The 12,500-nt window shown below is 50.0% G+C and overlaps 1 protein-coding gene across 1 annotated transcript in view; it reads right to left on the reverse strand.

The window, feature by feature from the left end:
- LOC139757477 (uncharacterized) overlaps positions 1 to 12,500 on the reverse strand; it is a 426,702-nt gene that overhangs the window by 205,869 nt on the left and 208,333 nt on the right. The gene's annotated exons all lie outside the window — the stretch shown is intronic.

Raw genomic sequence — 12,500 nt, forward strand, 5'->3', positions numbered from 1 at the left:
TGTTGACAACCTAGCGTTCACCTACATGGCATCCCAGCAATGTTTACTTTGGACCCAAACCTCTTGATTTGCACCGCTTTCATCTTTTCCTTCACTTATCCTCCTCTCTTTTTTTTTTTTTTTGCGTATCATTCTTCGTCTATCTGTTCTCCCTCTTTCCATTGTGTGTGTCCCTCACTTCCTCTCTATTCCCGTCTTCCCTTCCATATATTAATCATCATTATCGACAGTCTCCTGACATTCCCTTTTCATTGTGTAATAATTCCGTTGGTGCCCCTCCTTAGTCCTGTGTGCGATTTATTGCTAGTTACCCTCGCCTCTGCCAGGTCTCCTGTTCATCCGCTATTATGAAACACTTGTTAGTCCCTCCTCCTCCTCCTCCTCCTCCTCCAACACCTCATTTAACTCGTACTCCCAGTCCACCGTTGGCTCTGCTACATATTTAACATTTGCCCTCTTCCCCGTTGAACAGTCGCCGTCCTGCCGATTGCATTCTCACCTGTTCAGTTCCCCGTCCTCCCTCCCCCCGTCACTCTCCCCGCCCACGAGCAGTGGCAGGCGGCGTGATGGCTTGGTCCATAGATATGTTGATGGCAATATGAGCTGTGCATTAAGAGTTCACAGGAATGTTAATGTACGGTAATGAAGCAGGAGACACCGGCGGCGTCCAGTGTGGCTGCCGGTACCTACCGGGAGGGAGGGAGGGAGTTGTTGGGGCGGGAGTGTTGTGGGAAGAGAGGGAGAGGGAGAGAGAGAGAGAGCGGCAGCGAGTGTTGAGGGAGGAGAGTAAGTAGTACATTGGGAAAGCCAGATTACACAAGACCTGATGGCGTACGACGGGGTTATCCGCTGGAGGATAGTAGCGATATCCTACGTTCCTCATCCATGTGGATGGAGATGGGATAGGTTGTTACAGACCCCAGCCGTCCAGTGGGTCAGCTAGAGATATAATTGCTCCCGGCTGTTACTCTTCCCGTCTTGCCAACCTGTGATTGACGAACCAAAATCACCAATTCTTCCGGCCGCGGCTCAGATGACCATAGCAGACCATAAACCCTCCAGGGGGAGACGAGCGCTGTTCTCTTGGGTTAACCGCAAGTAATTATCCCCGAGAGCACTCCCTCCCTCGTCGGCGCGGGGTGAGTCAGCCCATTAAGGCATCCGACGGAGGCAAGGCGACAGAGCCAGAGACTAACGAACCTTTTGACCAACCTCGCTCGAGTGTTAGGAGTCGTGATCTCTCTAACCATCAGATAACCTCAGTCGTGTGGTTGCGCTCCCACAAGCGCTACTGCCAACGCCTGCCTTGCCTTCTCTCATGTCTGGGTTGTTGTCTTGGCAAATTAGCCTGGGGGGGGGGGGGGGGGGGGGCAGAACAGGGAGGAGAGAGGCTTGTGTTGGTAAGCTGATGATTATAGTTTCCATGTAAACCCCAGCGTCATCACATCCCTCCCTAGTCCCTCAGTACCAGTACTCTACAATATGGTTGGTACGTGTTGCAGTATTGTTGTGTTTGAGTCAATCAGTACCAAACCTATCATCCTCGTATTTACGCCCCTTACATGTCGTCGTAATCTGATGATATATTTGTACTGTTGGAGATGCGTGTTTTGTTCCCCCCCCCCCCCTCTTCCAGTCCTTTAACACCTCGTAAGGTCCTGCTGGTGTATCAGTTTTACCTGTGATAAATGTATGTGTGTATCCAAACAGATGGTTGTATCGTTAGTAAAGCAGATGGACCTCCGTGGTGTAGCGGAAAGCGTTGCTGATCATCCATGGCGCATTCACGGGCCGGCCGGGATCAAGCGCATAGGTTCGAATCTTGGATGCTGCAGGCGGTCCACAGTCATTTCAGCTGTTCATCCTTCTACCAGGGGTTGGCCGATAAGTTGGATACCTGGCTTGGGCAAGACCTCTCCTCATCCTCTTCTCCCTTTGGCATATCAGCCGATGGGAAACTAATTACGAAGGAACACCGTATAACATAGAGGGAATATACTGACGTGGAAATTTTTATAAGGGAAGGATGAAAGGAAGACATGGTTCTGATGATCACACCAGCGGTCATACAACTAGAGCAGGTCTTGAACACATGGGAAGAAGGGCGTCTTTGGCCGATACTCTGAAGACGAGGTAGTTGTGAACGGGTGTACACTGGCTTAACCGTTGATAATTACTGTCATTAGGGTAATTTGTCGAGCCGCGTCGTAGAGATATATATATTGTTAGCCTTTGTTTTAACGATGTTGGATGGTAGTTTGTCACAGCGCTCTGTGTGACTTTACTGTCAACAAGAACTTTTTCAGACTTGCCTCCACCAACCCGCTCAGCCGCGCAGCCTTCAACCACTGCAAAATGCTTTTGCCCGTGTTCATATTAGATATCATTCCTTTTGACTTTGTACTCTTGTATCTGGTCTTTGTTTATCTCTCTTTTGGAAGAAATTATGGGTAGGGATGTTGGTAGCCGGGGGTGGAGTGGTAATGGAGGAGGAGGAGTGTTGGTGGAGAGGGAGGAGTGGTGATGGAGAGGGAGGAGTGGTGGTGGAGAGGGAGGAGTGGTGGTGGAGAGGTAGGAGTGGTGATATAGAGGGAGGAGTGTCGGTGGACAGCTTGGGATGGAGGAGAGGGGAGAGGGGCGGTAGTGCACGAGGTCAGTGGAATGTGGCAAAGATGGTGTTTATGGCTGGACGGCAGAGTGGCACGGGTGGGAGGGAAGGGGTAGTTGGTTGAGCTGATGTTGGGATGGGGGGGATATGGTGTGGGAAAGTTGCCCATCGTCACATATGTCACTGGTGCCGTTACTGGTGCTCATCGTCATTCTCTTTCTTTCTTTCTTTATCTCTCTCTCTCTCTCTCTCTCTCTCTCTCTCTCTCTCTCTCTCTCTCTCTCTGAAAAGTAATGTCTCTGAACTTTGCTGACGACAATGGGAGAATATTTGAACCATTCGAGTATGTATGGACAGAGAGACGGACTTTATTGTGGACAGCTACAAAGTTTTGTGGTGATGAACGCGACTGTATATCTTTGCTAAACCATTTTTAGAAGCATTAGAAAAACATATAACTTGGTGTGAGGATCCGTGATGTGCTAAAACACGTAAAAAGGTGAGTTTTTAGCTGCAAACATGAACTTCAGAGCATCGACACTCTGCGGTACTTAACAATTCCCAAGTCAGACCAACATGGAGGAAACACACTGTTCCTATCTGATGTTAAAGAAGAAATACTTGAACACAAACAAAGAATAGCAACTAAACCCATCCTGTGGCTCAGATATGAGCCTCATGAAGAAATGATGCATCTCATCTTTTATCTCAGAGAAAATGCAGACTCGCTAGAAATCTATTAGAAATTACGTAGAACATCGTTGATGAAATGCCCAATAATTTCTTCCTGATGGTGGGGTACGGTGGCCACAGAGAGTGTGAAGGTAAAAAAAGAAGGTGGAGGTGAGATGAGATTCTTAAACGGTCGAACTACAAAGCATCAGTGAATTATCATTATATATCAAAGCGGAGGTGATTATTATTAATCCATCTCGAACACAACGAGACCAAACCTTTTATCATGTTGATTGTTACTAGATAAGGGGCTTGTAAGGTCCATGATGAGCATCTTCCACAAATGACAGTTTTTTTCCTAATTTTTTCGGGTGGGATTTATATTCTTGAGAGTACGGCGCCTGAAGTCCATCTTGCTCGCACCTTGTACCAGCCACACAATCCACGTCCTGTGCCATGCCTCCAAAACCCACATCCTGTGTCATGCCCCCACCACAACGTCCACTTTCTTACGTCAAGCTGGTCGGAGGTCGCTTTCATTAACCACAAAACAGTAGCGTGGTGGGGATCCGAACTGCTCTAGGAAGTGGTTTAGGATGGGGTTGACACAGTGAGGGAGGTGGAGCAGTACCATGTCTTGTTTACAACAGTCTGCGGTGACTTGGAGGTCTTCCCTGTGTGCTATACATGACTCGCTTGGAGATGATGAGGCCGTTACAGTGCTGGCTCTCTTGTGGTGGTGGGTTGCGATGACCTGAGGAGACGTTGTGGTGGTGGTTTCACTGCGTAGACCATCTGCAGGGATGAGAGGTGGTGCTACAGCCATCCCTGACGCCTGCCGCCAGCTTCCCTCCCTCACGCCCTCCCTCCACACGCCCCGCTCGCCTTGCTCCTGTTGTCATCCACAGCTGTTAGGGACTGCGATTCTCCTGCCCTCCCTCCCAGTGGGCGTTGGGGAGAATTGGGAGGTCGTTCTACCTGTCACGACCACCTGTCTCACCTGTCTGTCAGGCCCACAGGTTGGGAGGGGGGGGGGGCACTGTCACTGCAGCTGCACCTGCATCACCGTCACTGTAGCCCCACCTGCATCACTACCACTCACAACTTCAGCTCCACCTGTGCCTTCAGCCCGACTCTCTCCACCACTGATTCGGTTTGGAGAGAGAGAGAGAGAGAGAGAGAGAGAGAGAGAGAGAGAGAGAGAGAGAGATTCCTATGTGTACCTTCTCTGTTTCCCTCTGTCTAAGGAGCAGTGGTGATCCTGGGGATAGTACGGTGTTGTAACCTGAAGGCACTTGTCATCAACCACGAAGGCTGGGACGGAAGTCCTGACCAACACGGACTTCACTGGAACACGTGTGAGAGTCCGGCTGTGTCTTGGGTCATTACAAGATGAACCTGTGTGTGTGTTGGGGGGGGGGGGGGGGGATATTGTAGGTTTAATCCCCCTAAGCACAACGGTAAGGCTCTTGAGCACGGAAGTGAAGCCCTTGAGCACGACGGTGAGTCCCTTGAGCACGACTGTACGGCCCTTGAGCACGGCTGTGCGAGCCTTGAGTATTGATGCTCTGGCCTTCGCCCTTACCCTCACCAGGTCTCGTCAAAGACCAGGCCGCCATACCGGACAGCCGTACCGTCATGCTCACGGAGACAAATTAACGAAAGGTAAACAGAAGCCATGTTTGTGTATCCGTCATTATAAAAGTTGGGCAAGGGACGATCCGTTACGCTGCTTGTGACGTAAGGAACCTCCAGCTGACATGGAACAGACAGACTAGACACACGATTGGTCCGTAATGCATGATCCTTAACGTGCAGTATTGTCAGTGTTAGCAGCATGCCAGTATATTCTGTAACTATGCCCAATATGCACTGTATCTTTGACCTTTCATGCTGCTATACCAGTGTCAACTACTGTACCCTAAACTATGTCTGTATGACATATTTTGAACTTGCTTTATATTACGCAAATGTTGTTACCTACGTTGCTGTCAGCATCACTCGCTATGTTGTATTCATACATCATGTATCTGATGCATCCTACACCTCCCTCCCTCCCTCCCCACCTGACGGGAGGGCTGGGCCCCACCTGTCACCCTCCTATGTCCATGTATTGTACCCACTGTACGCTCTGTACTGGCCTCCCTCCACCTACCTCCGAGGTATGTGCCCTTCACCCATACGACCACTGAAATGCTTTGTCTATGTTTATCTCGACCACAAATGTTCTAGAACTAAAACTATAAACTCCATGACCCTCGAATAGGTCAATCACTTGATATGCACGAGATGCTTCAGTCTCTGTGACCCAGACCAGCTCTGGCGGTTACGTTACGTACTTGTGATTATTACATAATGACATGTAATTAAAATGCTAAGTGCAGTTTGTATCTCTTGATTAGAGGTAAGCGTTGTTGACGAGAGCCTAACAGTGTTAGTGATGATTAGGACTGTTAATTAGAACCTGAAGCAGCCAATTATAATCTGACGCTATTAACAGCCCGAATGCCAATTACGATTTAAAACTACTGATTACAGGACTCGACGCGAGCGGGGCTGTTGCCGTCTTGGGGTGTTCTTACTGCAAGACACAAACATCCTCATCCAATTTTGAGATCGACCTCATCGAGCCAAAATTGTACTTTCAAGTTATGGTTAACCAGACGTCCAGCTGACCCAGACGGTTTGAGAAAGTTGCTGACGTTCCACATACTGTTGTGAGGACGGGACGATATCCAGGCTCTCCTTGTGGTTCTGAGATGACGAACATGTTGTCTTGCTTCAGAGGAGGTAGTCCTGTGGGGCCTTCCTCTTGCCAGCAGTGGATTTCTAGTGTTTTTCTCTGTTTTGGGAGCGAGTTAGTTATGCTGTCTACCACACACACACACACACACACACACACACACACACACATGCTACCACTTTCAACATCCACCCACCACTAGTGGACCGTCCGTCTCGACACACACAGCTCCGTGACCCGACTCCATCAACGGACCACACTCACCGACATGATCTGTTCGTTCCTCCGAGTTGCCCAACATACCCATTCTTCCGTTACCAGCTGACGTCATCACCCATTGAACCACCCCATGACCCCGGTCCTATCAACGACCCATTGTCCACCTACGTCAGACTGAACGACCCATGACCTACCCACGTCGTCGAACGCTGCATCTGTGACCCCCTCTCTCTGCTACACCCACTGCGACCTATGGTTCCCATGTACAAAACCACTTGCCACCCAGCAACCCTTGACGCATTCCGTGGCCACCCATGTCCTCAAACGCACAGGGACGTCCCCACCTCTCCACCACGCCTCCTTCCCCTCCCCCCACGCCTCGACTGGCCCACGCCCAACAGCAACAGCCAGACACACGAGCAGCAGGCGCGGTTGACCCCGGGCCTTTGTTCATCGACAGGCGCACCTCTCTCTCTCTCTCTCTCTCTCTCTCTCTCTCTCTCTCTCTCTCTCTCTCTCTCTCTCTCTCTCTCTCTCTCTCTCTCTCTCTCTTGCTCCGCCGACACCAACCTTCTCATGTTCTTCTGTCACTACTTCCTTAAGTCTTCCTGTAGCCGCTGTCTTGACCTGGGCTTTCCTTCCTTTGCCTCGTGAAAATCTTGTTTTTTCTCCCTTATCTATCTTCCGTTTCTCTGATATCTTCAGTCATGAATATCCTCTTGACATATTTTCCCATGATCATGCTGATAACTTTGCGTGGCGAGCGTGTTCTCAATTCTCTCCTGATTTTAGGTCCGGCACACGAGCATTCCCATGAACTGCCCAGAGCAGGAGTGGACTCGCTCCGACCATGGTGCACGAACCTCCAGCTGCCATAAATTCTGCCACAGGAGCTGAACGTTCTCCACCAACACGTCGTCAGGAGGGTATTCGACACCTCCGCCACTATGGCATAGTAGAAGAACATGATCTCTACCCCCTACCACTCAGCTCTCCTCCAACTTTTCACCTCAACACAACACACATTGCTCGTCTGTTATGTCTTCCTCCAGTATTCCAGTGGGCCACGAGGTCTTTCCAGCCGCCAGACCGTGCCAACGTTCGGGGGGTCTCCCCAGCCACAACCCTTGGCACCCTCCTGGGTAAAGCAGTTCCATTGCTATCCTCTCCGTGGCCCATACTCCCTCCCACTGACAGTTTAGTTTCTCCTTGCGTCTCCCAATCCTTCCCGGCGTAGGGATTCCCTCACAGTCCAGGCCACATAATCCCCTCATTCCCAGTCCCCTCCCTCTCTCTCTCTCTCTCCGTCCCCTACACCCACGTAGTCACCCCTGTAACCACTCCGATTACTCCAAATTCTGCTCAGCGTCCCCCTAAACCTCTCTCCGTACCCCCTTAAACCCCTCCCCTTATCCTACCAATTCTTTTCTTTTTTGAGGAGGAGGAGGAGGAGAGGAGGGTGGAACTGCTTGCCCGTGTAGCGGCGGCCCTCTTCCCCTGTCATGGTCCCTCCCTCGCCGCCCTTCTATGGTCCAAACCTCCAGCTCGGCCGCCTTGGCCAACCCAGACCCCCCTGCTGTGGTGTATGGTGAAGTCAGGAGAGAGAGAGAGAGAGAGAGAGAGAGAGAGAGAGAGAGAGAGAGAGAGAGAGAGAGAGAGAGAGAGAGAGAGAGTTCAGTGGTTCCATGGGGGTCTCGGGGCCGGGCTCACTCGACCTCAATGAATCATGCAACGTAACGAGATCTCGACCAACCACAGGTCTTCTTTGTTGAGGCCATGACTCGTGCTAATGGGTCCGATGGTACCGTCTTGCCTGCCTGCCTGCCTGCCTGCTTGTGTGTGTGTGTGTGTGTGTGTGTGTGTGTGTGTTCGATGAAAATCATCAAAAATAGAGATGGTGTCTCATGTAGCAAGAAAATATATATATATATATATATATATATATATATATATATATATATATATATATATATATATATATATATATATATATATATATATATCATGGTGCATGCGTATCAACTCTCGTGTTAGTCAACAGGATTTTGTACGCATGTATCTCTTGTGATTTGCCCAGTGTTGGACTTTATGGTTGTGGCATCTGACAATGCGTGCCCTGTGTGTACACCTAGTTGTTGTAAGTTGGTTGTAAGTCTACCGTGCGTGTGTTGTAGCCTCACCAGTTGGTAATGTGTTGTAGGTTATGATGTTGTAAACGTCTCGGTGTGTTAGCTCGGTGTCAGCTCGGTGTCAGCTCCTGGCTGACGTATTCCGACTGTGACTTATCGTAAGCTCTGATAACCTGCGACCTGCTTGACCCCTCACCGTGCTGCACACACACCGCTGCACGCTGCTTAAGACCACATGAAGACCACAGGAGTACCCACCTGACGACAACAGGAACACCCAGCTGACGACGTCAACAGTACCCAGCTGACGACGACAGTAGCACCCAGCTGACGGCGTCAACAGTACCCAGCTGACGACGACAGTAGTACCCAGCTGACGACGTCACCAGTACCCAGCTGTCGACGTCAGGAACACCCAGCTGATGACGACAGGAGAACCCAGCTGTCGACGTCAGGAGTACCCAGCTGACGACGACAGGAGTGTACACAGTTAATGCGACCACCACCATCATCAGCTCACAGGGTAAAGCAAGGTTCGGGTGACGACCGAGCTTGGGTGATGCTCGTTAAGACTACAAGCCATTAAAGAGGAGCGTAACGATACTTGTCTCTAGTTCTCGGGCCAGTAAAACTCGAGTCATGGGCGAGGACGACGCGAGAACCACCAGCGCTCGCGCTCCTATCGCGCCAGTTCTCGCCAATTTTTTTCTCGCCAATCCTTGTTGGTGTTGGCGTGATCTCGGGAGCGGGGCTAGTTTATGGCCCCTCGTCCCCCAGACCTTATTAGCAGTTACTCCCAGTCGTGCACGAGTGGCCGGCAGTGTCTTCCTGGATAGTAATGGCCCGCTTCCGCTCCCGTGTGTGCTTGATAGCCGCGTAAATAGCGGGGGCAGCTAGCAATATACCTGCTCTGCCCCGCGCTCGCACACACCCCATGTGCACCGCCAGCATTAATGCCTCCCTCTGACGCATCTTGAAGAAGGTGAAGCTAGTGGTGTGTGTGTGTGTCTGTGTGTGTGTGTGTGTGTGTGTGTGTGTGAAGGGAGTTTTCTGAATGGGTGTAATCGCTCTTTATCTTGTCAAAAGTACCGCTGCCCTTGGTAGGAGGGCAGTTTGATATGGTTATGTTGACCATTTAATTCTTCAGTAAGACCGTATAACCCACAGTGAGGGAAGAGAACATTATAGTCCTCCTCACAGGGGTCTATCCACCCTACTCCCCCAGTCCCACACGGAGCACACCACTGGCCGCCGGCCTCCTCCCTCCTCCCCAACACCTGCAGCCGAGGGATGACGACCCGAGGAAGAGGCAGCAACAGCTGAGCGGGTGGTGGGCAAGAGTGAGTGTTGAGTTGTTTGTGTATATTCTCTCAGTGCTCGTGACCCGGGGTCGCGCTCCTCTTCGACCCCCGGGCCCCCGCCGCGGCGGTGCGAGGCGGCGTCTGTTAGGGTAATCTGCCACGATCCTCAGTGAACAAATAACTTGTGTTGTGGCGGCGGCGATGGCTCCTCCCTCTCCTCTCCCCTCTCTCTCTCTCCCCCACGCGCACCCCCACCCCAGTAAGCTGGCAAGGCACACCTCGTAAGACATAATTTTCAGGCCAGCGATGCACGGCAGATAAATCCGGGTAATCGGCGAGGTCATAAAGTGGCGGCGGCACCTGAGGAGAGGACCTTCCTGCCGGGGAGCACACGGCTCACTCTCCCACCCCCCTCCGCGCCGCCCACACGACCCTTAAGGACGCTTCAGCTGCAGGAGGAGAGTGCCGGGGGGGGGGGGGGGGGGAGGGAGGAGGGAGGAACAGCACCGAGCCGCCCGCTGCCTCAAGTTGAGTCACATCCCCGCCTTTATCTCCCACCATTAAATCAACAGTAAACCAACTATAAGGAAACTTGCCTTTGATTTAGGTCGTGATGCCCGACAGCAGGAGATCAATTCCCCCCGGGGAGGTGGGGAGGGATTTTAGATCCAGAATTAAATGGGGAGTAGAAATGTGTGTGTGTGTGTGTGTGTGTGTGTGTGTGTGTGTGTGTGTGTTTACTGGCTGCTGTATACCGCTGTAAAGCCACGGATCCTGATCGTTAAAGCTGTTCTCTCCCGCATTTTGTGGTTCAATAAATGTTTTGCTCTGGCCGATGAAATTCAAGACAAGTTGTTATCTTTCTCTTTCTTTTTTTTTTTTTTTTCCTCCGCCTTTGCTGTGGTGGTGGTAGAGTCGTAAGCGCGGGTTATGGACGTGTGGTGCCGCGCTACATAGTGTGTGTGTGTGGGGGGGGGAGATGACCCAGCTCTCCACACGTGTATTGCCAATGGTAAATGGTTGTTGGTTAGTGGTACTGGTGCGCTGTAGTGGTGAGTGGTACTGGTGCGCTGTAGTGGTGAGTGGTACTGGTGCGCTGTAGTGGTGAGTGGTACTGGTGCGCTGTAGTGGTGAGTGGTACTGGTGCGCTGTAGTGGTGAGTGGTACTGGTGCGCTGTAGTGGTGAGTGGTACTGGTGCGCTGTAGTGGTGAGTGGTACTGGTGCGCTGTAGTGGTGAGTGGTACTGGTGCGCTGTAGTGGTGAGTGGTACTGGTGCGCTGTAGTGGTGAGTGGTACTGGTGCGCTGTAGTGGTGAGTGGTAGTGGGAAGTGGTAATGGCGGGTGGTAATGGTGAGTGGTAGTGATAAGTGGTACTGGTGAGTGGTTGTGGTAAGTGGTACTGGTGATTGGTAGTGATAAGTGGTACTGGTGAGTGGTTGTGGTAAGTGGTACTGGTGATTGGTAGTGATAAGTGGTACTGGTGGGTGGTAATGGTGAGTGGTACTGGTGGGTGGTACTGGTACGTAGTAATGTTATGGTGATGGTGATTGGTAGAGGTGAATGATGATAATGAATGGTACTGCCGGATGTGCCGATACTGGAGAGTGGTAATGGTCATTGGTGCGAGTAAGCGGTAATGGTGAGCGGTACTGGTTAGTGATAATGGTGAGCGGTACTATATATATATATATATATATATATATATATATATATATATATATATATATATATATTCCCTGTTCCCTTTTCCTTTATTTTTATTTTCTGTTACCAAGTTTTCTATATGTTTTTCTTACCTTTCTTTTACATCCGTTTTCTATTTCGTTTCCCTATACAACATTCTTTTGCTTTGTTATTTTTTGTCTATTACCCTGTTATTTGGACCATTTTTCTCCATTCCCTGTTTTTTTTTTTTCCACTTATTCCGTAATTTTTTTTCACCCAGCCAAGAGCCTGGTTTGGATGAGGACCCCATGGCGTGCCTCGGTTGGACCCTCATCATGAGATAATAATATATATGTGTCTTTACGGTTGTTCGTTCGTTCTCAGTCGAACACTCGGGCACGGAAGCATTCAACTTGGCATCGTGTTACCGCTACTCTTAAGCACACTTTGTGGCTACTGGACCAGAGTAACCATTCATGGTACGTGGCCAGTGTACAGGAACAGTCAACACACTTTCATAGTTTTGCCCAACAATGTTTTTAGTTATACTTCAAGCGTTGGTTTCCTCTGCATGTTAATGTATTCGTCAAAAATCTACGTTATGATAAAGATTATCACAATCATACCTATTTGCTTTGATCTTTCATAGGTATAATTCATTTGCCTTGATCTTTCATAGATACAAGTGTGAACTTTGCGTGCCAACATGCGTCTTTTGCACTCCAGACTTCAGCCTCTCGTACTTATAAAGTGACACTTTAAAAACTTACAATCTTGGCCCTGTAATAACAGTTATGTTTAGACATTTAAACGTTAATTTCAAGGTCATTCAGCAGTCCATCTTGGAAACTCGTGTTTCAAGACGTTGAAATATATATACATGATCTACTTACCCCACACAGCTGTCGGTCTCATGTTGAGCAGGTACTTCAAGGTGTACACACACACACACACACACACACCTCGCTTGGTACTGCCTGTCTCCCACCCCCCTCTCTCTCTCTCTCTCTCTCTCTCTCTCTCCTCAGTATGACTATGGTTCAGTCAGCCACACACACACATACAGACACACACACTATAGCGCACACTGCACGTTGCGTTAGGATAGCAAACATGATAATCTTTCAGTTTCGCGTAATGGAGTAAACCAGAGGATATA

Source organism: Panulirus ornatus, chromosome 2 (assembly GCF_036320965.1).
Source record: "Panulirus ornatus isolate Po-2019 chromosome 2, ASM3632096v1, whole genome shotgun sequence".
In the NCBI taxonomy this organism is placed as follows: Eukaryota; Metazoa; Arthropoda; class Malacostraca; order Decapoda; family Palinuridae; genus Panulirus; species Panulirus ornatus.